The following is a 25,724-nucleotide window of genomic DNA, read 5'->3' on the forward strand; positions in this document are numbered from 1 at the left end:
CTGCTTTTGTTCCTCCGTCAACCTTTTTCTCTTGAGCGGTTGAGTTGTTTTTGTCAATTCTGCTGTTCCAGCATCTGCCATTTCCATCACTGGGGAGAGATATTTTGAGGAGAACGCTATTCTCTTCCACGATTTGCTTATTTTTTCCACGAAAACGGCGTCCCGGTGGCCAAGAGAATAACATGGTTGAAACAAGTTTGTAGGGGACCAATACAAGCAGGGACAGTTTTAGTTTTTCTATTGCCATTACACTGTGTAATCAGCTTTAAAATCACAGTAACAAGTTTCAGCCAAAAAGTTGTCTATTTCTGCTTTGTCCAGGTCAATGAGGGTAATCTGTGATTTGTTGTTTTAATTTGAGACGTAAGGGCGATACAACTAACTAGAAAGTTTGAGAGTGTGTGGAGACTTTATGTAAATGGATTTGCGGAGGCTGAGGGGGCTGAGGGGGAGAGGGTCGGGGTGGGGGATGGGGGGGTTAGCATAAGGCTTTTTTGGATACCAAAGACCCAGCGATAACCACAGTGGTCTCTCTGGCTCCAGCTGAAGCCCACTGTAGTTGGTCAGCATCGGCCACTGTGAGCTACAGCTATGTTTTGTACTCTGTGTGTGTTTTCTGTGTGAAGATATGCAGTTCAGTTTATTGCTTTGCAAAGGAGGGGAAGGGGGAAAGCAGGGGAACCAGAGGTGGGTGAGACTGTGAGTGAGAATATAAGGCTGAGTAGGAGGAAAGAGCGATCTGATATGTGCTTGTTGGCTTTCGAATGATTTGTTTAAACACATGTTGTCAATGTTGGAAGTCTTTCATATCATTATCATAAAGCAGATACTGGTGGGAAAAAAAAATCAGAGGATGTTAAAGATTGTAGGGTTGGATGCTCTTTGGGTAAAATAGTAATCATGTGGGGGGAAACACTTTAGAAATGTGTTAAATCCTCATTTTATTTTTTTGCACAAAGGAGATGAGGGGAGCATGAGAGGAGAAAGACATGCAAAAACAAAAAAGATCTGCAGCTGGAATCAGGGATGCTGCAAGACTTTAATTTGTTTCATTGTGATGAGCAAAGTATAACAGACCCTGGCAGTCATGGGCGATTATACACAGTGGCTGTATTTGAATTTTTAATTAACTTTATCTTATCTTCTTCACAGTTGTGAGATTTACAACAGAGCTGCAGATCAGATTCCATTCCGTGCCCAAAATAAAATATTGTGTTTTCCTCTTGAATGTGGAGTAAAAGGATGCAGTAGAATCAAATAAAAAAACTGTACTGGAAAATGAATGGAGACGGAACAAATTTTGGTTTATTTGTTTCGAAACATGTTTATTTGTATGGTAATTATATGCATCCATATGTCTGTTTTATCTGTGTAAGAGAAACTGTATTTGTTTTGCTCTCTGTCTCCATGTCTGTGTGTATCGGGGGCTTTGTATGTGAATACCACAGTTTTATTTGTCTCATGCAGCGCAGGATCCAGAGGGCTCTGAGCACATGGAGGGATAAAGGGGCGGTTGGTGGTGGATGGATATTAGTGGCAGGGAATCCACTGGGGCTGTTTGGTGGATGATGGTCAGAGGTTTCAGCAGAACAGCCCCCCCCCCCTCCTTTTCCCAGCCCTCAGCCACCCTGTCATTAGGGTGACAGTCAGGTCCTGTTTAGCCCCAATTGGCCATGCTAATAACAGTTTTAATAACCCGGGCCCATGTAATATTTCACTGCTGTTTGGACCACAGTGTCACGCTAAGAGCCCAGCGATGGAAAAACAGCTTCACCGCCACAAGGATGGAATGACTGGATGAACTCTGTCCAGGGATGTGTTTGCGCGTGTGTGTGGTGTATCCATGTTTTTGTATATGACAGACTTACCATAGTATAAATTCTACTCTGCGTTTCAGCTTGGATTTGTTTGTCCTCGTGTGTCCTGTGAATATGCGCGTGTTATGTTTGCATGTATATGTACCTTCACACAGATGCATGTCTGTTTCAACTCAACTCGGTCGACTACGTGTACATTTGTGTGCATGTTTGCATGCACACCTGCTCCTGTGTCTGTGTTTGTGTAACAGATTAACTCAGTGACTGCATGTTAATCTTTTACTGTGTGTAATGTGTTATATAAGGCTTTTCCTGTTTCGACAGTGCAGCGGGGAGCAGTCAGGGCAGCTGCTGAGCCGCTGTAAACACAAACATGTATATTGCTGCACCTACATGCTCAGTCCCATTCATGACTGTCATCGAGCTGCATCAGAGAAAGGTCCGACCGGCAACTTTTAACGCCGAGATTTGTCAAACTCCTAAAGACACATAGAGCAATTTTTATGACTTACGTCAGCAGTCTGGATATTAAAAAATAAAAAATAAAACGCTTCAAATTTCCTAAGTATTGCAAGTATATTTTCGGACTCACTTGAGCTGAGAAAGTCTGCGTGTGTGAGTCAGTCTCACATTTCAAAACAATAAAACATGTTTTGAAATGATCTTGGTTCGAATCCTGGCTCAAATACTTTTTCTGTCCACAGTCCAAAGCCATGCAATTCGGTGATAGGTCAAATGGTAATCCACCGTGGTTTGTGAAGTACTGTTTTGAAGCTTTGAGTTTCACATTTGGACCAGCGGCATGTTGTTGTTTTTAAAATCCATTACCACCCTTTTTCATAACATTGCATAGATACCATGCACAAAAACTTCAGTTATGTATAAGGCCCAGAATTTGGTGCTACATCCCTGAGTATGAACAGGTTGGATGGGATAGTGACCTAGAATTTTGTGTGGTTTGCCAAAATTGCATTAAGATGGACAGGAGGAAAAATCTGAACCTTCTCTTTAGGAGCTATTTTAAAATATTGAGGACTTGCTGTGTGGAATCCAATCAGACCCACTTGATTTGAAATGGAAAAGTGCTGAGATGGAAACCCAGACACTCACACTCCACTGAATGTTTCAGCTCCTTCCACCCATGGTTTTGCCAAAGAGGCAAAGAACGAGACAGTCTGTGTGAGCCGAGTGAAACCCAATTCTCTGGCAGCCCTCACCTTCAGTCAATGCTGTGAAAGATAAAGACTCAGGGGGGAAACGGGCCTGGGAATCCAGCTATGTGGCATTGGCTTTTATTGGGTAGCCCACATCACAGAGGGGACCTTGAACAAGTCAAAGCCCACCGCGGAGGGCTGGAGACAGAGGCCCGTAGAGAGAGTGGGCCCGACGGCAGCTGGGGGAGCATCAGGGATGAACCAGGGAGCTCTTTCATTCTCTGCCAGCCTGCAGACTGCTTCCAAGTGGACCCGCAGAAAAATGCACAAGGCCAAAAGAAAAAAGAAAGAGGAGAGAGACAACATTAGCAAATCATGCAATTTTTAAACAAGCTGCCAATGTTAGCAATCACAGCTAACCATTTGGCAAAAAAAAAAAAAATCGAAATTTTCTTTTTCCACCAGTTCAGGCAACGATTGATTTCATACATTCCTGTCCGGGACATCTGAGCCGACTTGGAACTTAAATCTAGAGAACATCAGGTCTGCACTCATTTTTGTCAAAGTTGACAAATGCTGACTAGACCTTTCAAATCAATCTGCGTTTAATTCTGCCAATTTTGCGACCGATAAAAAAAAAATCAATACTAAAGCAGCAAAAGATATCCTGACTTAGTAGTTGCTCAAGAGGAACACCCCCCACCCCCCAAAACAAACCCTGGACCCCACATTTCCCACACTGAAAGTTGATAGCCTCTGTCATTGGACCCTCCCTCCGTGACAAACACCCACGTCTTAGCACTGATGACATCATCATGACTGGATCAGGATTATCTTCTCAGACTAGAAAGAGAGCCGCAGGAGATGTTAAACAGCTGCTTGCAGATTGAGTAGTACTTGTTGTGGTGTCGAAACTGGTCTTACATATGATTTGCAGTTAAGGAGTCTACATTTGTACAGGTCCAGGTTTTGCACAAAGCAAAACCGCAGAGCTCAGGGCCAGAATTGACAAATCAGCTTGAGACTGGGCTCAGAGCCAGTCAGGGTCCTGCACCTGATCCACCGTAGGCCTCTGACTAAACTGGTTATTTAATACATCAGTGAATGCTTAACCGAGAGGGCCTTTGATTTATTTCTCCAAACGTATTTATTTCTATCTTGATGATCACTAATGGGAGACCACCGAGCACTTCCTTTATCATTGTGGTGTTAAAAAATGGCATCGGCGTACTCTCATTTAAACAAACTAACAAAGCGTTTAAAAGCTTAGTGGTCCGTAGAAGGTTTGTAGAGCTGGTGGCCATGGGTCATGAATCAGCTGCCTCTCTCTGGAGCCTTTTGAAGAGAACATGAGCAATTTATGGAGGCTTGCATAACAGAACCCAACACTCTGTTAAAAAGCAGCCAGGACGCCTCTGTACGGATTTGGTGGGGAAGCAGCGTATGAACCGGAGCTAAATCAATTAGCCCTAGTGTGTGATTTATTGGTGAGGTGAGTGACTGAGGCTGCCTTTTCTCTTTGGGAACATCACACACACACGCATGCACACAGACACACACACACACACACACACACACACACACACACACAAACACACACCTGTCATGGACAGTAGAGCCTGAAGCTCGAAATCACCAGATTACCCATACCATCGCATTCAGACATTAATCAACGGCTGTCACACGCATCTGCATACGCACACAAAAACCTGAATGGGTCCATGCATTCTCGGTATCCCTGTCACTCTATTTTATTTACTTTCTGTGTGGAGACTCTTAAACAAAATTGCGCCTTCCTGACACTTTGAAGCTGCAGGATACACTATGCAACCAAACAGCAGGGGCCAAGTATTCACCTTCAGCTTGTCCGCAGCCGGCGTGTTCTCAGCTCCATTACTAACCAGCAGACGTGGGTTCGATTTTAGATCCACCCTCTGGTATGTGCAGTGTTTTCCATTCTCCATGTGCTGTAGATTAGTCTCTTTGTTCTCTGCGGTGCTGCCATAACACTCGCTCATTAATCACACTCTTACAGTAGTCTGCTCCTTCACCATCCCTCCCTCCATGGCTGCCAGCTATTCCCAGGGTGTGAACTCTCCCCGCTGCTTAAAACCACAGTGTTATCCAGCCCAGGAGACAGGAGGGAAAGTGGGTCAGCAGTAACCACACTGGAACCACCTGAAAGCAGCAGGAATGCAAGACCACCTCCTATTCCACTGACTGCATGGGTGTGCGTTAGGACTCACACTACTCAAGGTCAGCCTTAGCTAGAACAAATTTGACCATGGCGTTTTAATCATTTAAAAAATAGAAAAAAGAAAAAAACAAGGAGAGAAATCATTTGTCAACACTCTCTGAGAAAAATATGGCCTCTGATTTGGAAATACATGGACCTATGTCAAAGAGATGGTCACAGTTACCAAAAATGGTCACTTAAAAAGTTTTGACAAATGACGGTGGTCCTCATGCGAGAACATTTTCATTTTAATCCTGTGAGACTTGTTCATACAAGATATCCGAGTCTGGCTGGACATACTTGAATAAAATCGCTGCTTTCAGACTGAAAAGTACCACCTGTTCATGAAAAAGTCTCAAGTTTCTGCCCGTCCAGACTAAAACGCAACCCTGGAGCTTTCAGACTAAAACAGAGCCAAAAGCTTTTTTCCAAAAGTCTCAGTTTTAAATGTGCGAAAACTGCAGATTGTGGATGCCAGGAGTAAACCTAGCAAAAGTTAAGTGTTTTAAAACTCAAAAGTCATGGCAGTCCAAGATGAATACACAAGGTGGTCATGGGGATGACAGTCACTGAGATATTACAGCCTATAGAAGGTGGTGTTACACTGTCAGCAGACACAGAGGTTCTTCGTAGACAGCAACCTGCATAAAGACCCTGAGACGGCTGTCAGAGAGAGAGATAAAATTTAGCTGACTGATGAAATATGGCAATAAAACTATTAAAATCTAAAAAACAGAAGCCAACGGGAAGTCAGCTGGCATGGCCACAGGAAGTCTAGGAGGAGGACTGTACTGCACATGTTTGCACACCACTTTGTGGATCTAAAAAAGCAGAAGAAAAACTTCTGCATATTTTTTTTATCCGTCATATGTGTTCCATACAGTTTCTGAGAGGCCAAAAGTTGATCCCAGTGACCCCTGACCTGTTTCCCTTCAAACAATCTGCTCGTGTCCACAAAACCTCCACAGTGACAGTATGTCTTTTCAGTCACATTTGTTCCCTTTACAAATGTGATACATCGCATCGTCCGCGTGGTGGCAAATAGTGTGACTGAGCACCGCGGGCCAATCTCTCCCTATTCCACCTCCAGCCAAAACACACTGACAAGAGGGGAAGAAACAATAGAAATCTGAAACAATAAAAACAAGAAAGCCAAGTAGAAGCAAAGATGTACAACTTTTACTGTTTTCATCCACTTCTGACACTAAAAGCACTGCAACATTATGATGCTTAATTGCTACCTGTTGCACTATTTAGTCCTGAGAGGTGTACTCTGTGTTTGCTATCATCCACCATGCACATGAAGAATGTATAATCCCGCCCTCCCATAACACTCATAACACATTTTCAGTTTGCTTAATTCTTCACATACTGTCAAAGTAAAGCCAGTTGTGGAGAGCCAGAGTTTCAACGTGAGGCCCCTGGGCTGCGCTCACTAGTTGGACCTTTTAGAGGCAACTCCGAGCTGTTTGAGTGTTTATGTCACCGTCCAACAGTCTCTGGGTACACTCCATCATGAACTTTCAGACTTTAAATCAGAGCACTATGCCACAGGAGATTGAGTTTCTCTGTGCAGGAGGCCACCGTCCTTTGTTTCCAGCTTGCAGCCATGTCCACAGTCAAACACACACACACACACACACACACACACACACACACACACATGCTTCCCAAAATAAGTCCCCTGCCTAAAATATCTCTCACACGCTACACACTTGCCTTTCGGTGCACCTCCCCCCCCCCCCCCCCCTGCCCCCCACTCCCACCCCTCTTTACGGAGCCAATGGTGAATTAGCATTTTTCCACAGCTTTACTTTTGTCTTAGTTAACCCTCCCCACCACCACACTGCCACCCCACCCCACCCCTCTCCATCCACTGGTATGTGGCCTGTCATTAATCTGCAGCGCAGCCCGAAATGACCCCCCCAAAACATCAGTCCACGGGGGCCACTGCTGTGAAAGGGGGTCTCTTCACTTCTCATTAACAGCCAATAGCCGCGCAGCCCCCTCCCATACCCCAACTCCCCCTCCCCACTACTGGCTCACTATGTCGCGCTAATCACATGCACTCATTAGCATGACGCCCCCCTTTGGGTCCTGCCATTTATTACTGTGTCAGACAGGGGAACGGACGCCTCTCTTTTTGTCAGAGCTGGCTTTTAGAGATGCAAAATATGATATCCATTCAGCCTCTTCACTTACCCTCGCTACCTCTTCAGTCCCCCCCCCACCCCCTTTGTGCATTAACTCCCTGCTATGAAGTTGCATCCCAAAACAGCCCAGCACTCAGGCCTTCCTCCACCACCAGCCCGGGTTCAAGGAAGTTTGCCCCCCGATCCGGTGACCCCGTGCCAAGTCTGAGCGAGGACTGTGCCAGCCTGCAGCCCCCCCTGCTCTCTCTGCCTCTCGGTCAGACGTGTCGATGAGACTTGAAGCTGTCCGAAGCCCGGGCACACTGCACAAGTCACAAGGCTCTCAGCTGAGTCAGTCTCGGCCCTCGGTCTGCCACCCAGACTGTGGTGAACTCAGCCTTACATCTAACAAAGCCCGTCCAGCTTTACTCCACTGTGGTTTTTAAAGGTTTAACTCAACTCATGATGATCAGCAAAGGATGAGGCATGGGGAAAGCTTGCTAAGGGTAATAGCACATGTGGACGCACACACCCATACACACAATATATATATATATATATATAGTTGAGCATAGTTATGTGTTCCTTGACTCAAAGCCAGTAAACTATAACCAAATATGATGTAGCCAAAGTATTATTTCATCCCTAAATGCCACTGGATTCGACTGTAAATCCTCATAATATTGTGGAGGGTGTAGTGTGACAGTTCGAGCCTGTAAATTACAGGAAACCCAGTAGAATTTTCACAGAGTCAATTGGTAACATACAGACAACACACTGGCCCTCAAGTGTGCAGACACACTGATTTTGACTTAAAAACAACAAAGTATTAACTTTTATCTTCCATGCCATGTTTTTAAATCCAACTCTTTGTAATGCCCGGAGGCTCCTCTTCTTCAACTGTCTCACTTTGGCAGATTATGTTAATTGTTCTTCCACAGTCTTATTGTTATACATCCACATGTTCCACAACTCAGCAAAACATATTAAAATTATTAGTTTAAAGAAGTATTTCTTTGCATTACTTTACTGAAAATTCTGTTTTATTCAAACTCGGGCTGTATGATTGTAGCTTTCGCCTAATTCCTATCAGTTATAATAACTAATGAAAACAATAAAGGTCAGATGATCATGCCGGTTTGAAGCAAGCCAAAAATATTTCCCAGGCAAAATTTAAAGTGCGCAGCCCAAAATGTCAATAATGACCCATAATTCCTCAGGAAACTGTGTGTGCACAACCATTACATGTATGTACGGTGGTTCACAATAGACATTTTGGCAATCATTTAGTTTTGTCTCTCAAATAAGTTTGGCTGTTCTTAAGTCTATTATCACACACACACACACGCCTGCTTGCATCGTGTCCTATCTGATTCTTCTTCTCCGGATCTTAATAGTTTTCTCGGTGGGTTTGACAGTGGAAACAGAAAACACTGTCAAACTGGCCATTGATATCCGGCCTCTTCGCCGTACATCTTTTCTCTTTGGTGTCAGGGAGACCTTTTGTACCTTCCCCTCACAACTCTTGAAAACCACCCAACCTCCCACCGCCGAGCCCATGCGGATCTGACATGCCTGACCTTGGTTTTAACCCCCTGCAACCCACCCCTTCGACCCCTTCTCTAAGCCGTGGGTGTTGGGGTGTAATTTTTTCTATGAGTGCTGCATTCTGGGAAACACAGTGAGCAGAGCGAAGAGAGAAAGAAGTGGGGTCAGTATGTGTGTATGTTTGAGAGGAGGGGAGGCGGGGGGTCACATCCCCAATCAGTGATGTAAAACAGAACCATTGTCAGAGTGACAGGAAAAAAACCCTGATTAATGCAACGGGGTGTTTGTTTGAGAGATGAAAGGGGAGAATACGGGGGAGGATGGGGGGAGCAAATGAGCGAGGGAGAGAATGTAGAGAGAGAGAGAGAGAGAGAGAGAGACGAATCAGGGCATGAGAAGGTTCTCGACGCATTCGAGAGTCTGTTCAATGTCCAGCAGAGGAGGTCTAGGGGAGAAATATTTCACTGCTGACAAGTGTGTGTGTGTGTGGGTGTGTGTGTGTGAGAGTGTGTGTGAGAAGAGGTGGGGGCGTGGATGAGGGACAGGAACTGATGAAGTGTTTCTAGAGTGTGTTTGTGCGCGTGTGTGTGGAAATATGTTATGTAACCTCCTCTCTGCGGAAAAGAAAGGCGAGGGTCAGACCAAGGGAGGAGAGGAGGAGAAGAATGTCATGATTGAGGAAAAGGAAAAGAAAAACTTTCCTCTTTGTCCTGTTTCTCTGTATGAGGTTGTGTATGAAAACATACGGCTTTCCGAGGCCTACCTCTATCAGCGATCTCTGCCCTCCTCATTTGCGTATCAACACAATGTTGGTCTCTCCTGCTCACTCTTTGCTTCTCATAAAAAAATATACCAACGCATACTATTCATAAACATTATGTATGTGTGTAACATCTCGCTTTAGCTTTTCATTGGTAGTCTCTACCGGTATCGAGTGGAGGTAAAACATCCTAAATTTCCCCTTCACAAACTACCAAGCTGTGTGCAACAGAAAGTTGATAATATATGAAATAGACAAGTGTGTTACTTATGAGTTTCATATATGACCTTATCTTGGAGGTCAGTGACAGTGCAGACTTCGTTAGTGACAACAATATTTATCTAAGAGCTAGTCTCTGTAGTGCAAATTGCAGGTCCGTGAACACATCACTTGAGACGCAAAACTCAAATCTACTCAGAATATGATATGACAACATTTCGAAAACAAACCCAAGCTGAGCCTGGGCCTCATAAACTGTCAGCACATACTCATAATTTCCTCTGAAGCCCATATGGTTCAGTGCAATGCACGTTTGGCCTTCAGTTTAACACATCCTGCCCAAACCAATTCATTCAGGTCTCCGCTTTGGAAACCCGCTGTCTTTTTCACAGCGTTTCATATGCTCTGACTTAGCCATCACGTGTGCCATTAAGCAACTCTTTTATGATGGGAATGTGTTAAAGTTGCTCTGAATAAGTGAATCAAACTCCAGGGGCCAGGGGGCCAGGGGGAGGTGGGGGTCTGCTGGCTACAGTTAGACCACAGCTTATTGTCCAAGTCAAAATGTAGTTTTGTGTTGAGTAACTCCTTTTGGGTGGCGTCACATTATTGAGGGATGTGTAATGCAATGTGTCATCCCTGAAGGTCGATCAACAGCACACTGCATAATGATACTAGATGATGTCAGTTTGGTTTTATTATACTGTCTTATATAATTTGCTGTTTATTTACCTCATTTTTTACTTGGCTCTTTTGTTCTTGTGACATAGTTCAGTATTTAATTTTGTCTTTTATATGGTTCTTGTGAGCCAAGTATACTGTGGGCACTTGTTGAAGTTGAGCCTGCAAGAATAGATGAAAGTGGAGGTGCAAGGGTGAACAGTGGACACTCCTTCAAACGCCAGCGAGATCTCAAAGCCCTGAGCTCAAAGAAACCATCTTTGAGGACTTTTCCCTTCTTTCCTTTTCTCTTTATGCCCTGTAATGCCCAAATGTAAATTCTCCGGGGGAAAATAAATCAGCAAGAGCTGTACTGGCTCTCTGCTCAGTGCTCAGCTTGGCTTCATTAAAAGAGCCAGCAGAGAGAAGAGAAGGGTTTGAGGGATAAAGGGGAGGAGGAGCTGGTTCCCCTAAGCCCCATCAGTGTGGTTATGCTGTAACGGGGGGGAAGATGGTAGCCTTGCTGTGTGTGCATGTGTGTGTGTGTGTGTGTGTGTGTGTGTGTGTGTGTGTGTGTGTACTTTTTCTGACTGAGAGCCGTGCTCCGCGGCCCATAATTAATGGTCCCTGATGGAGGTGGGGCCGGACAATAGGAGCCTTTCAGCGGGGCCGTGGGGCCCCAGTCCCGGACCCGTCCTGGCCCGTCCTGCAGGCACATTGTTGCCCCACTGTAACTTCTGCCAGCTGGGCTGAGAGGGAAACTTCAACATAGCATGGGCCAGAGACACTACAGCCCGGGATCCTGTGTGCGTGTGTGCGTGCGCGCGTGTGTGTGCGTGCGCGCGTGTGTGTGTGTGTGTGCACAGTGATGCTTCTCACCAAATTGGATTACAGACCTAAAAACACATGAGTAGATCAGAATGTAGACGGAGCAAAGAGTGAGCAAGAAGATGTAGCATACATAGGCCTACATATAAACACATACACCAGCTCGTTAGTACATTGTAGTGTTTTTTAGTAAAAGTTAGTTGAATGCTTTTCAATGACTCAACATTCTTGCTGTACATAATACTGTGCCTGCACATCCTACAAACTTTGACAGGAGTTTTTAAATCCAGAATAAAAAGTGGCTTTTGTTTTGTTAGAAATATAGCTTTTATCAAGTGAGACTGTTGAAATCTCTCCTTTTAAGGTTCTCATTGTAATACATTTAACATTTATCTTCTCATAAATTAAGTTTCTCTGGGGTTTTTTTCTCAAAAAACATTGTGCCGGACACTAGAGGTCAGTGTTCCTATTAGTAAAAAGAACAGAGGCACCTCCATCACCATCCATCATCCCCCATGAGTCAGACTCTCTCTGCTCTGTCACTGTAGGTCAGACCAGCAGCCTTGGCCTGACAGAAAGGTATCAACCCCCGTCCTGTCGGTAGTAGCCTTTCTAACATATCTCATGTTATAGTCGTTCCTTCTGTTATAGTTTTTAAAAATCATAGTGACTGGGTCCTCACCTTACATAGACTCCATCACAACAACAAGTAAATACCTCAGATTTTATCTCCTGCCCTGCTCAGCCTGTGTAAGTGTTTTAATTCTGTGCAAGCATGTCTATGTGAGCCTCGTATGTTTATTAATAACTCCATGCACTGTGGTCTAACATATGTTTAGAACCACCCACTTATGACATCCACACCAGACTAATCTCACACCCCCTGCTCTCCCTGTCACATAGCATGGATGAAGGTCTGATGCTGTAAGACTATGAAAGGAAGGAGAAGTTCATAAAAATCTGTATATCGGTCTCCTCTGACATGTTATGTGTAGTTATACAGAATGTAACATTACGGGATGCCATATCATGTCATTTCATGTTACGCCATGTCATGTCATGACACAGTCTCATTCCGCAGTGTCGCTTGCTTTCCCCCTCTCTTCTCCGCACTATGTAAACACAGCCTGCATGCAGCTCAACCGCCGGCTTCCATGACAGTAGGAGCATTCTCCCTCTGCCATCGCCCATAAATTTGGATGCAGCGGATGTGAATTCTAGAATGACAGGGGGGGACAGGTTGGGACCTGGAGCCCCTTAATCTGCCCTGCGGAAACCTTAATCTCATTACTGTGTGAGGGAGCAGGAGCCCCAGGACGCTGTAGCTCGCTGCCCACTGTCTGGCCACAAAGCTCATTGTCAGCCCTTAAGGTGGGAGTTGACCTGAAGGGACCCTGGTCTTGTTTCCAGGAGGAGTGACGGCAGCAGTAGTTTCAAACTGGCTCAGTGTAAGGACAGTAGCATTTCCAAAAGGGACTCTTATTGTGTATAAATGGAGCAATACATGTACACTATCATACCCAGAAACTCCAAGGTCAGTGTAATCTGAAGCAGCTAGAAAACAAATTGTGGTTCGCTGCACACATGCATCTTGTTATGCCACTTTTGACTTTTAAAATTGCATTATTGTTGAGGCAGTTAAAATCTGGCGTAGTAAAACATTTCCATGTTTTCCATTGGAAATCTAATAAATTCAAGAATGCTTTGATTCAAGTGACATTGTAGTCATACCACTGCAGCTTCCCCCTGATTCCACAACACTAACCATTCAGAGGAAACAAGTAAAAGTATCTGCCAATTTCTACGTGAAGGTTTTGCAGTAACACGGTCATTATCACATTAAATGTAACCTGTCAGAAAGCAGTATTTTTCCATTAGATCTTCAGACAGACCGAAATACTTTACTGTTTTTATAGGAAGTAATGGTCACATCCTGGATTCAGCCCAGTTTATTGTCCGAATCTGTTTCCACTTTTATTCACTCTGTAGCCATGCAGACATTTGCACTTCCTGTCCCATGGTGCTGCTGAATGTGGGGCTGTTGTTTCTGTATTCTGTTTCACTTCACCGTTCGTCTACACGCCTCACTTATATATTGATGGGCAGAACAGCAAAGAGTGGTTTGACTCACATTTAATGTAGATTCAAAAACCACCATGGAGCAGAACAACGCGTTCGTTTCTCTAGACTCTTATTACCAGCACACAAACATGTTCATGTGAGATGTGGTGGCTGATCTTCCGAAGGGGCAAGGCAGCCTGTCTTTTGGGCAACAGGTCTCAACCTGTCAGTGTGCAGGCGTGTGTGTGTGTGAGTGTGACTGGAAGTCTGTGTCGACAGGTAGAGGTTTGGCAGCAGGTATCAACCTGCGATGGAGTCGGGAGAAGTGCGAGAGCAAATGTGTGAGGAACATACTGACATTTACTGTATTGTTTTTGCCTTAGACTGAGTTTGGTCCGTTGAGCTTGGGGTGTGTGTGCGTGTGCTGTATTCATATTTGTGTATCTGTTTCAGTAAATGCAGGAGAACCATTCGTGTCAGTCATTTTGGGGCACAAACAGGAGTTACACCGTGATATGACTCTCACTAAATCCCCATTTTCCTCAAAGCTACCTTCTCCACGCATTACCCACAATCCTTTGCTAACTCAGAAGGATGGTATTGCACTCTGCGAACCCGCAGATGTGTGTGTGGCGGGTTTTAAAAAGCTGTGGCTCTGCGAAACGTTCAGACGAATGCTAACTTTAGCATAATGTGTGCATGTGCAGCTCGTATATACAACCACAAACACACTGTCTGGGGCATTTGTTTTGTTCGAGCCAGAGCGAAGTGCAGCTAAAGGTTCAGATGAGGAGACGCTGTATATATGGATGTGTTTTGTTTTTTTTACGAAAGGAATGCCTAAATTGCAGTGAGGCTGTCGCACGAGGTCATATGCTTTGTTTACATAAGTATTTTAAGGTTTTTGTTGTGGCCTCCACTTTCCGCACGTCTTGCATAATCAGCCAACTAGGTCAGAGTTTCCCAAAAATCTAAAAGTTTTTTTTCTGGAAATCCTGACAAGGCTGCAAAGGGCGACAAATTCACTAGGAGAATATTGTTTCTACAGTAGCCCAGAATGGAAACACCATACACTGGCTCTGGAGCGGGCCTTTCATGGTTTTCCTTCAAACTAGGAAGGGGAGTCGAAGGAATGTTGTAGCCTCTACTTCATCTTGTGGCTGACTTCAAATTTGGGGTCTCATGAGAGAGCACTCAAGAGCACCTCTGATGTGGAGTACGGGGATTTCTGCATTCACATGCATAGTTGGGATTGGTTTAATGTGCGGTAGCTCGTCTTCACACTGAGTAAGGAAGAGTTCAGCATCTTACCAAGTAATACCGGGGGGGGGATGTTAATGTCTTGTTCTGTGCTTGTGTTCATTTTTGCATGGGCGTCTGTCCAATGCGTCCTTTCTCAGAGTTGAGCACGCTCGTATGCAGCATGTGCTTGGTTCTAATTGTCTGTCCTGTCTGCCCACATTAGCAGCCTGTTTGTTCCACAGGCCTGATGTTTGTACTGGGCCCCCATAAGACCGAGGCCCAAGCCTAAGATTGGGGAAAGGATAAGGGAGGGGACGACAAGGGAGGGTGGGCGGTGTTGGTGAAAGTGTGTGTATCTGCTTGTGAGTGTGTGTGTGTGTGTGTGTGTGTGTGTGTGTGTGTGTGTGTGTGTGTGTGTGTGTGTGTGTTGGGGGGGGTCTTGCTATGGTGCCTGACCCCTAATGGGATCAGAGGGGAGCGGCGGCGTAAAGGGGTTAAGGTCAAGCTGAGGTGCTGCCAACTTTGGTTAACGACAAGTGTACCCGACTCCAGCCGGACAGGTGCTCTCTCACGCCATTGCACCCACTCTCCTGTTACTCCCCCCCCCGGCCCCTCTATCTCAAACTCATTTCCCTCTCATTTTATTGTCCTTTTCTCCTTCTCCTTCCCCCTGACAAACACTCCCTCTGTCTCCATGATGTGAGCAACAATGCTGATGATAGCAGCGATTCTCCAAGGTTCATTTCACTTCATTCAAATCAAACTGAACACACGTACTGTAACAAACAGTAATTTTCTCAGGCGTAGGGCCTGGATGTCTACAGTTAAATAGGAACACCTAGTATGTCCTACTTATTCTCGCTAATGGAACTTTGCCAGAATACGCCTCTTCTTACCTTCCCAACAGCTCGAACAAATCATCCATTGTTTTCTCTCCTCTCATCTTGACTACTGTAATGCGGTATACTTGTTTAAGCCAAGAAGCCGAAGCCCGATTACAATTAGTTTGAAATTCTGTTGCATAAGAACTAACTAAGACTCCACAGTTTTCACGCTGTGTTAGCTTTTCTTACACTGGCCTCCTGTCAAATTTAGGATTGGATCCGAAACCCTTCTAATTACTTCTAAGGCATTACACAATTTAGGCTCAAAAAACATCAGTGAGTGCAGTTTTCTTGTCCCGGTTTGATCTTAGTTCATCACTTTGTAGCCCTGGTTTTGAGAATTGCCACATGAAAGTTGACTGATTAACTTACAAAGTGATTCACAAGATAAAATAGATGTAAAGTGGGGGCTACATGGCGATATCTACATGGCAACATTAAAAGAGAAATCTCCCTCTGTATCAGCAAACTAAAAAATGTTCAAGTTAGTGCAGCTCTTAAGACCTATGACATTTAATCTACACAGAAATCGAATCCAATGTGCAGAACAAACAACTCAATTTCTGCAAAAATGAAGAAGTGTCAGACAGTTTCACACTGCTGGTCCATGTAGGAATGAGGAAGAGCTCAGGGGAGCAGAAGGCTGTCAATCATGAGTGCACAGAATGGCTGTTGAAATACTCGTGTAGATTTTCCCATGTCAAAGAGCATGTGATTTGCTGAGATTGTGTAAGAGGATTCCTGTCATGCATGTCTTTGTTTGTGAATGTGTGTGATTGTTTCCCGGAGTCTGTTCGGGTGCTTGCCAGCGCACGAATGCATCTTATGTCTGTGTCTGCGTGCGAATGCCTGCAGATACTTGTAGCACTCCATCGCAAGCACCATCGACACGTTTACGCTTGGGCCGGAAAGATGAGAGCGGCAGCACAGAACAACACGTTCGGCGCTGCAGCATTTCTGGTTGCGTCGACACGAGGAGAGAGGGGCCGAGGCGGAGTGTGTTTGTATGCTGAAGAGGAAGCCACCGTGGTGACATAAACAGCCCTAATCTGATGCTGCGAGCGTAATGCATGGCTGGCTGAGAAACCACAGTGTACGTAACTGAGCAGACAGGTACATAGGCGAAGTGTGAGAGAGATGGGAGGTCACGATTAGCACACCAGCTGGTTCATACACACCGTCACATGCAGTCAGACGTACGTATGAAAACTCTTCACAGACAAAACATGTGCATGACTTTCAAAGCTTATTTCACACATCACCTGTCACTCCAAAGCTGCTGAACGACATAAGAAAACGTGCAAAGCAATTACATTCAATATGTGTGTGATTTTGTTTGTTTCTGTCTGTCAGCCCTTCTTGCTTGTGAATGTCTGTTTTTGCATGTGTCTGTGCAAACAGGAAGCACTTCAAGCACAATATTTTCTGCCACTTTGCATGTACATGCAACTTCACAGTGGCGTTCTGTGCTGCCTGCTGACTTTCTGTACGTCATCGCTTGTATTACGGTCTCCACAGTGGTGCTACTGTGTCACTGCTCTGCTGTGTTGACCTTATTCTCACTCAAGTCATTGTGTCAAGCGGTGTCATGTCTATTTATTTCCCAAAAAAATCATCTTCCATAAAGATGAGGAGGACGTCTCCCGCAGAGAATTGCCTTCACCTCTATGTGCCGTCAACACCAATCTGACACCACTCCGCCTCTACTTTTACCTCTACTTTTGCCCTGCGGCACTGGGGGAGCTGTGGCAGGTCGAAGAAAATGACCCTGACGACAACATCAAGGTCATTCCTTTTGCCTCAGCTTTGCTTATAGATTTCACATTGAAACATAAAAAATGGGATAATAACAAAGATTATCTACTGTAGCACCTTTCACAAAGTGATTTACAAAGGTACAGTTGTTAAGAAGTAACCAATGAAAGATCCAGACATTAAAACAGTATCAGACAAGCCATAGGCAAGTTTGAAAAAAAAACCCCCAGTTTTCAGCAGCTTTTTAAAGGCGCCAACTGGGAGAGCAGATCTCATGTCTGTAGGAAGGGCGTTCCACAGTGTCGGCGCTGTGGCGTCCAGTGCACAATCCCCTTTTGTTTATAATGGAGCGTAAGCGACAAGCAGTAAGCCCTGGTCAGAAGACTGAAGTGACCTACTATGACCTACATAAAGATGCAGGTCAGAGATGTACACAGGTGCATGACCATGCTGTGCTCTGTATGCTAAAACAAGAAGCTTAAACCCGAATCCTGAACTTAATGGGAAGCCAATGTGGGTCATCCTGCTGGATCTGGTCAGCAGCCTTGCAATCGCGATGGGGGGGTTACAGTAGTCTGATATGAAAGCATGATTGTCCAGCTTGGAAGTGTATGTTCCAATGTGTTTAGAGCTTCACCCCCTTGTTTTGTCACACTCCTTATTCAGTGATTTAATGCATTAGGTCCAGCACATTAAATTGCTTTTGTGTGAAGGAAACTTTCACTGAAAACGTATCGCACCAGGCACAACCCTCCGTGTCCATAGAAATATGGAGATTATTTCAACTGTCATGTCAATAGGCACACTGCGGCTGTGTGTGAAACCCACCCATTTCACAACTCTGTGCTTCAGAGCATCTCATGTCTCGTCTGCGCAGTCCACAAATGAGTCACCCCAGCGTGGCTCAGGCTCTGTACGGGCTGTCCTCATTCACAACAATGTCCTACTTAACCATCCAACCAGGGGCCATGATCCACCAACACAGGGAGTGTCCAATAGCAGGTGGTAATACAGTAGATCACTGCTGTGAAGTGGTGCAATTTGATGTGTGTTTAAGGCATAGATTGTATATTAATGTGGACAACATGAAACATCTTCATCAACCTCCTGGTGACTGGCTGCAGTTTAGTCAGAAAAGCCACCTCCTCCACATTAGCGGATGGGACATGGACCAAACTAAAAAATCAAAGTACAAATTTTTCTCACATATGGTTTCTGTCATTAGGTATTTCTTATAACAAGTGTTCAGTTTTTCCAACATAAATTCTATAAAAATGGGTGAAACGTCATGATTGACAGCAGAGACTGACACACAACTGGTCGATCCACAACATGACGCCAAATGATGTCACCAGCGCAAGGTGGCAGCACCTGTATCCTGGATATTTTGTTGCTTACGTAAGTTTTGTACAACGGGCCACAAGTCGAGACGCGTCGTCCATCTTTATGTACAGTCTATGGTTTAAGCACACACACAACTATGGGATGAGTGCACTACCCCAAGCACAACCACAGACACATCATGTACACATCACCAAAAAACAATGACGCAGAAAAGTTTGCAAAATGCACAGACAGAGATACAGGCAGGAACATAAACACACCTGGGACACATTCTCTCACACACACACACACACACACACACACACTGATGATGATCTTCATGTACAACACTTGTCTCAAGTAATCTCTCTGACCCACATTTACCAGTACATGTAAGTGTGCCTGTATTTGTGATGATTTGTGCCAACCCTGTGGTTTTTGTAAGTGGTGTTGTATCAGCAAAACCTCTGCTGCTCACAGGGGTGTGTGTGTGTGTGTGTGCCCTGCGTGTTCGAGAACCTGTGCCCTTTGCTCCACCACATCACTGGGACACCAGTGTCGTTCATGTTTGTGTGCATGTGCAATGTGGTTTTTTAACCGTGCAGCATCGGAGAGGTTTCCAGTCACTCTGCTCAGCATAACCAGACTCACCAACAGATGAAGGAACTCAGTGTTCTGATGTTATCGTAAACCCATCTTCATCTCTTTCTATTTCCCGTCCTTGCCTTTTCTCTTTCCTCGTGAACAGAAATTAATAAATCACTACAGTGTTTGTTTTCCTTAAGTTTCCTAAAGGAACAAACAGATGTAGAGGAATATGTCATATGAGTAATCTTCTTGGCATTTATCATTTGTTTTGGAGTGACTATAATATTCCTTTGTGGGTAGTTTCTGTGCCTCTCAATAATAAGTTAATGGCCTCACAGACGAAGTTCTTGTATAATTTCCTATGATATGCTATAAATGTTCTTATAGGAATTTAGATATGACCTTTATAATACAGGGTTATTCTATAGCTCATGATTGCTAAGATGCTCAGATTCTCTCTTTTCTTATCTCTCTGTTTCCTTTTCTGTCAGCCGTCTCTCTCGCCACTATCTGTTTTTTGTGCACAGAGCAGAGCATCCTACACAGCCACCAACGCTGCTGCAGTGAAACACAAGCGGAGAGCTTTTGATGAGGTTTCCCCCGGTGATGCAGAGACAAACACCACAGGTGATTTGCACGAGTTCTGAGGTGACAGGGACTGACTGACTTACAGGCCTCTTTTTCCTTTTTTTTAACACAATTTCACTGTTTCTGCACATATTTCACATAAACGTTGCAGTACATGGAGGCGATGACGTGAAAATACCACTATTTTGAACGTCTACTACATGGTGCAAACATCCTGGACAGACTCCCTCGCTTACAGTAAGTCATTATGTGCAGCAGCTGCTTGACTCAGTCATTAATGGGAAGTCATCGGTTTTTCATCTCAGGGATCAATAATGGGTACTGTGCAGCAGCACGCGCTATGTGAGCGCATCTAATTGTTTCCAGAAGAGCCATTTCACAGTAAAAGCACTTCCGTCGCTTCCGTCACAAATCAGCAAACAACTTATGACAGAGTTGTGTCGTTGTCTTGTATCAAGGCCATGCAGACTCAGTAACCCTGCTTGCCGCCATAGCATGTGTGTATCTGTGTGCCAATGGCCAGTCTGACAGGCGGTCAATGTGTTTGTGAGAGAGAGAGCGTGAGAAAGAGAAAAGCAAGCTTTACGTGTTATCATAAGCAGAAATATCATTATAATCACTTTATGTTTTCAGTAGTTGTACAGGAAAAACATTTAACAGTCACTTTGGTTTGTCTTTAGTTTTTCTCATATTCCAATGCACCAAGTTATTCTGGCTGCAATAAACCATACACACACACAATCACACTCACGCACACACACACACACACACTGATATGTACAGTATTCTTACATGTAAAACATGAAAATGAACCTTTCACCTCCTTGTCCCCAACTACTCTCTCCTAACCCTATCATTCCCTCATACCACCCCCTTCTCTTACCCTTCTTCCCCCTTCTACCAGAAAGAAAGGCCCAGCATTGCACCCAGTGTGCGGGCATATTGATTTTTACTCCCCCCCCGGCCAACGCCACCTTTCCAGTCCCACAATGGACCCCTGAGCCGAGTGGGGGCCCTTTATGAACTTGGCAATCTTCTTCTTTTTTACAGTCTCCTAAATGAATAGGATAGGTAGGGGGGGGGGGGGGGGGGGGGGGGGGGGGGGAGCTAAGGAGGGAGGGGAGAAAAGAAAAAGTGACACAACAAAAGAGACGAGCAGGGGGTCCTGAGATAGAGGCTGGAGGAGGAGGGGGGGCTCCTCTCCTTCCCTCCTTCAACAAGGCTGTTTCTCCTCACTATGCCTTTGATGTGCAGCAGTACACCAAGATTCTGTCAAGTGCACTGGTGTGGAAGCGTGTGCGTGTGTGTGTGTGTGTGTGTGTGTGTGTGTGTGTGCGTGTGTGCGTGTGTGGTAGGGGTTGGGGTTGGTGGGCGTGAAAAAGCAAACTTGATGGGCTTCGGAAGTGCGGATAAAAAGAGGCACAGCTGGACTGATGGGAATGATGAGAGCCTCCTTCTCTCCCCTGCAATACACACACACACACACACACACACACACACACACACACACAGAGGGTGAAAGTCTCCTTTATTCTGTCTCACACACACTCCAGAAAGGCACACATACTTGCACACAGACAAACACACTCCCGCAGACTCTCCCCTCTTTCACTCTTACTGTCACACACACACACACACACACACACACACACAGGTCCCTGGTGTTGTTGTCAGTCACAGTGGGCTTGTGAAAAGCCCCTCTGTTCAGGCTCCACCCCTCATTCTCCACTAATGGTCAGGTGCTTCTGTTCTTACCCACAGAAATCAATCAGCAGTCTGCTCGTTGTCTCGCTGTCTGAATGGTGTGTGTATGTCGTGCGTGTGCGTCTTTTTCTCCCTTTGACTGTATAACTGTAGGTGAGTTATTGCGAAGCCGCTCACTCTTAGAAAAGAAAGTGCTGTCTGATCCAGTGCAGTTGGGAATGACTCACCGTCGCTCAAACAATTTCTCACTCGGCTCATTACTCCTCCACTCGCTATCTCACTGATTTACAACAATTGTTTCAGACATGTGAGTCATTACCTTTAACCCACGAACTGATTTGCATTTTACCAATCTTTAATTGGTGGATTTCTTCTTGGTAGAGCCACAAATGCCGTCCGATGAAAAACAAACCAAAAGATTTTCTGTATTCAAGTTAGCTGTAATTCAAAGAAAGTACAAACCCTTTCAAAGCCTCGGAGACGAGCAGATTACTGAGAAACGTGTTTGTCCTCAGGCCCAGATAAAAGACAGACAAAAGGAAATAAACCCGAATCACAACGATTTCTTTCCTATAGAGACAGACAGTGTTTGTTTTAACCTGTCAAACTTGTAAAATAAAAAATAAAAAGTTTAATTTGATAAAAAAAATTGGGGGTTTCATGACATCCACCACATTAGGGTTGTCAAGCCGATGAGAAATATTGGGTCTGTAATTTGAATCAATGCTAATGTTAGTAAGCTTGGCCAACTCAGTGGGAAAGAGTGGGCGTCGGTGAGGAGGGATAAGAATAGATCGTTGGTGGGATATAAGATTATGTTGTTACAGTAATTAGCACACTAACTAGCTTAGCCTTGTAGTCTTCAACTGCATCGCCATAATTTTGATTTCGTCTCACAAAAAGTGAAGAGAGATATCATTTTAAATTTAAATTTACAGAATGTGTTAGCAGATTAGTTTAAAATCAGGGACTTTGGCTTTGGCTTGTCACGAGAATCAAGCCATGTGATGTTGTGAATTATCTTAGAACCAATTTGGGTTCTAAACAAATGTAAAATCCCTCCCCGCAGATTATTTGTAACTGCGTCTGAAGAAAAGTTTGACTCCAGGATTACATTTTGGATCAAATGACTTGGTCTGATGGGCGTTTCTGGCCTGCGGTCCGGCCTGGTGTCCAGACTGGCACACGGACACTGCCAGGTGCCCACTGCTCGGGTCCAGACAGCACTCTTGAGGCCCGCCACCTTTCACTCACTTTAATAGGTGGCAGTGTGAATGCCCGATGGCACCGACACCAGCCTCTGGTGGGCAGCAAGCCTGGAAGAACAGACCCTCTTATAAAAGCGAGTGAAAAGATAGAGAGAGTTATAAAATGAAAGGCTGACACCGAAGCACTGCTTCAACAAGAGCACAGGGGGGAAGGCCGAGAACACCAAAACAACTTACCCCCCCGCCCCACACACACACACACCCACACACACACACACACACACTCATCAGCCTGCCAGCCCCCCGCATTTACATTAGAAGAGGGAGGACGCAGTGGGCCTGTGGAGGAATAGAGGAATAGGGAGGAGAGTTCGGACACGCTATTGGAGGTTGTAAACACTGTAAGACAGTATCACCATGGAAGCCCGCGCTCTGCTATGAGGCATCCCCCCCCCCCTCCATCCAGCTGCCATTGCCCCCTCCCATCCAGCCTTTTCCAAAGCCAAGTACCCTGACCACCGGGCCCCAAATCGGCCCCTCGCCTCGCCTGCCAGCCTGGCTGTCCAGCACAGCAGATGTGCACAGAGGAGTGGCCTTGGATGACTGGATCCCCTGGGCTTTACTGAGGGCAAGGGAGGAGGAAAGATGATGCGAGTGGCCTTGACAGGGTTTGTGTTACTAAGGTCCTGTGCTTGCGGAGGGCTCATATTTACTGTAGGAGTAGGAGTGTGTGTTCATACTAGTACATTTTGTATGTGCTGTTGGCATCAGATCTTCATGATATTCATCTTGAAGCTTACTCTGATATTGCTCCCGTATAACTGAGAACAAAGGCAGCATGCTTGTTTTCCATCAGTAATTACAGGGTGTACAGATGATACAAAATGGAATGGTGTTCTAATTCCGTTGTCCCTAAAGCTGCTTTAATCATTTTCAACATCAAACGAAGACTGTGATCAAATGACAAACCCGATTGAACTCAAAGCACATTTTTCGTGCAATGAGATTACATTAAAAAAAGTAAATGCAAAGACAGGAATGTATGCAAACTTCGCATCACTCACACCAAGCGAAGTGATGCGCTGTCGCCAAAGCCATTTAGCGTTTTTTAAATTCTCCCGACGTCACTGACGTCTGCGTCCGAGAGAGAATGGGTGAATATTCTCAGGTTGAATTAACTCACACAGGTTACGCTTCACGTTTGGTGTGACCACACCATAACTCTTTCCACTCAACTCTAAGTAGATTTTAAGTGTCTTTTAAGTCACTGGTTTTTCGGGTTCATTACTCTACTGTTTAGGCTCACTTCCACTGTCATCGTCAGCCTTGTTTACAGACAGTTTGCTAACTGAAAAGCAAGAAGGCAAGATAGATTATTCATTCATTTATTCTTTGCGTTGATTCAGGTTCACCAGTATTGTGTGTACTATCTTTTTTATGTCCAGTTTGTGAAGTGCTGTTCTGTCTCTGTGTGCGCGGTTTAAACGCCTGTTGAATTTAAATGTGAATTTGAATTGCCATCTGTTGTATTGGACAGCTAGGCTGGCACAACTTCGCAAAGTTCCTATATATGCAGACTGCATGCCAGCTTTGATGTTCAACATCAAGTGTGTGTGTGCGTGTGTGTGTGTGTGTGTGTGTGTGTGAGGCCATACAGCAAGCTATACAGCCCCTTGAACTGCACCCTGCTCCTCCATACAGGAAGGATGTGAGGATGGAGAGGAGGAGGAAAACAGGTGGGTTTAAACAGCATTCTGGCTTGAATGAGCCTCCTTTGAGCCTTTTACTCCCATTATAGTGCAGCTATTATGTGACTCTCAGAAGCCAAGTCGCTACATGGAAGTGGCTTCAGACAGACAGGAAGATGGCAACCTGATAAACAGACATTTACTGACAGCAGGATGGCAGACAAGCAGAAATTGTTGTTGTTAAATGTATAAATCAAAATTTAGAGATTTAGAATTTTAGGCCTGCGTTTGTGTAAGTCTAAAGAACTGTGCACCCATCTCTTGTCTTCGATGTGTGCTCATTTCCCCGGGTAGATAGGGACATTGGACGGAGTCGCTGATAGATGGACGGATGCCCTGTTAAATAGCTTCCCATTCTGCAGCGCTGCATGAAGGCCTTTCATTGGGAACTCCCTTCGTTAGCCCTCTCACCTCCTGTATTTGCCACTTCACTCCCGGAGAGAGAGAGAGGGCGGGAAACTGTTGAAAGATACGCATGAGGACGGAGCAGTAGAGAGGTAAAAGGGTAGTCTAGGGGGAAAAAAACAGGCCTCCAGGGCTTTTTTGGACAAAAGACGGAGTTAGAGAGCGAGGGAGGGAGACTGAATGCCCAGAGAGAGGGGAGAGTACAAGAGAAAGACGAGAAAGGGAGAGAGGGTTTACAGAGCTGGAGCGGGCAGCGGCTGCCAGGCGCTGAGGAATTCATGGTCGATTTGTCCTTGTTCGTGGCCGGTTTGCAATAAAAAAGGAGCTGAAGGGGAGAAGGGGCTGGACCGAGCTGGAGGCAAGCAACAGATTGCAGATGCCTCTATTGGAGAGGGCTCCTTGTGAAAAAAGTAGGTCCCCCTCTCCGAGTCCCGAGCCACCCTTCAGAGAAAAGAGCCCTTCTCTACTGTAAAGGAGCGCTCGGGACATTGTGGGGCTTGTCAATGGCTCTCGGCTGGGGCACCGGGAGAATACAAGGAGGCCCAGTGTTCAGCGCCGCAACTCCTTCTATAGAGGCCAGAACCGTAATGGGGGCCCCCGGGGGCTCTACAGGGAGTGTAGAGGGCCCCGTTTCAATGGAGGACCAAGTCTTTTTAACTGGTACATTGTGCGACTCTCTCACCCTCTGTCCTAAAGATGGGAGAGAGGGAAATTCCTATGCAGATCAAAAAGAATGTCTTCATTTCCAAATGAACGAGGGATGGATGAAATTTGGAGGGACACAGTTTGAGTCATTGAGGAGGTATTGTTAGTGTCGAGAGGGAAGGGGGTTAGGTAGGTGTGTGCATGAGTGTATGCACCACT

At 45.2% G+C, this 25,724-nt stretch overlaps 2 long non-coding RNA genes across 8 annotated transcripts in view; one reads left to right on the forward strand and one right to left on the reverse strand.

The window, feature by feature from the left end:
* LOC124850739 overlaps positions 1–25,724 on the forward strand; it is a 107,867-nt gene that overhangs the window by 47,696 nt on the left and 34,447 nt on the right. The window lies entirely within an intron of this gene.
* Positions 488–25,724, reverse strand: part of LOC118284127 — a 34,324-nt gene continuing 9,087 nt past the window's right edge. Inside the window, exon 3 of the long non-coding RNA XR_007031552.1 lies at positions 488–3,267. This is a non-coding gene — a long non-coding RNA (uncharacterized LOC118284127). The remainder of the gene's footprint in view (positions 3,268–25,724) is intronic.

The sequence above is a fragment of the Scophthalmus maximus genome, chromosome 10, assembly GCF_022379125.1.
Source record: "Scophthalmus maximus strain ysfricsl-2021 chromosome 10, ASM2237912v1, whole genome shotgun sequence".
NCBI lineage: Eukaryota > Metazoa > Chordata > Actinopteri > Pleuronectiformes > Scophthalmidae > Scophthalmus > Scophthalmus maximus.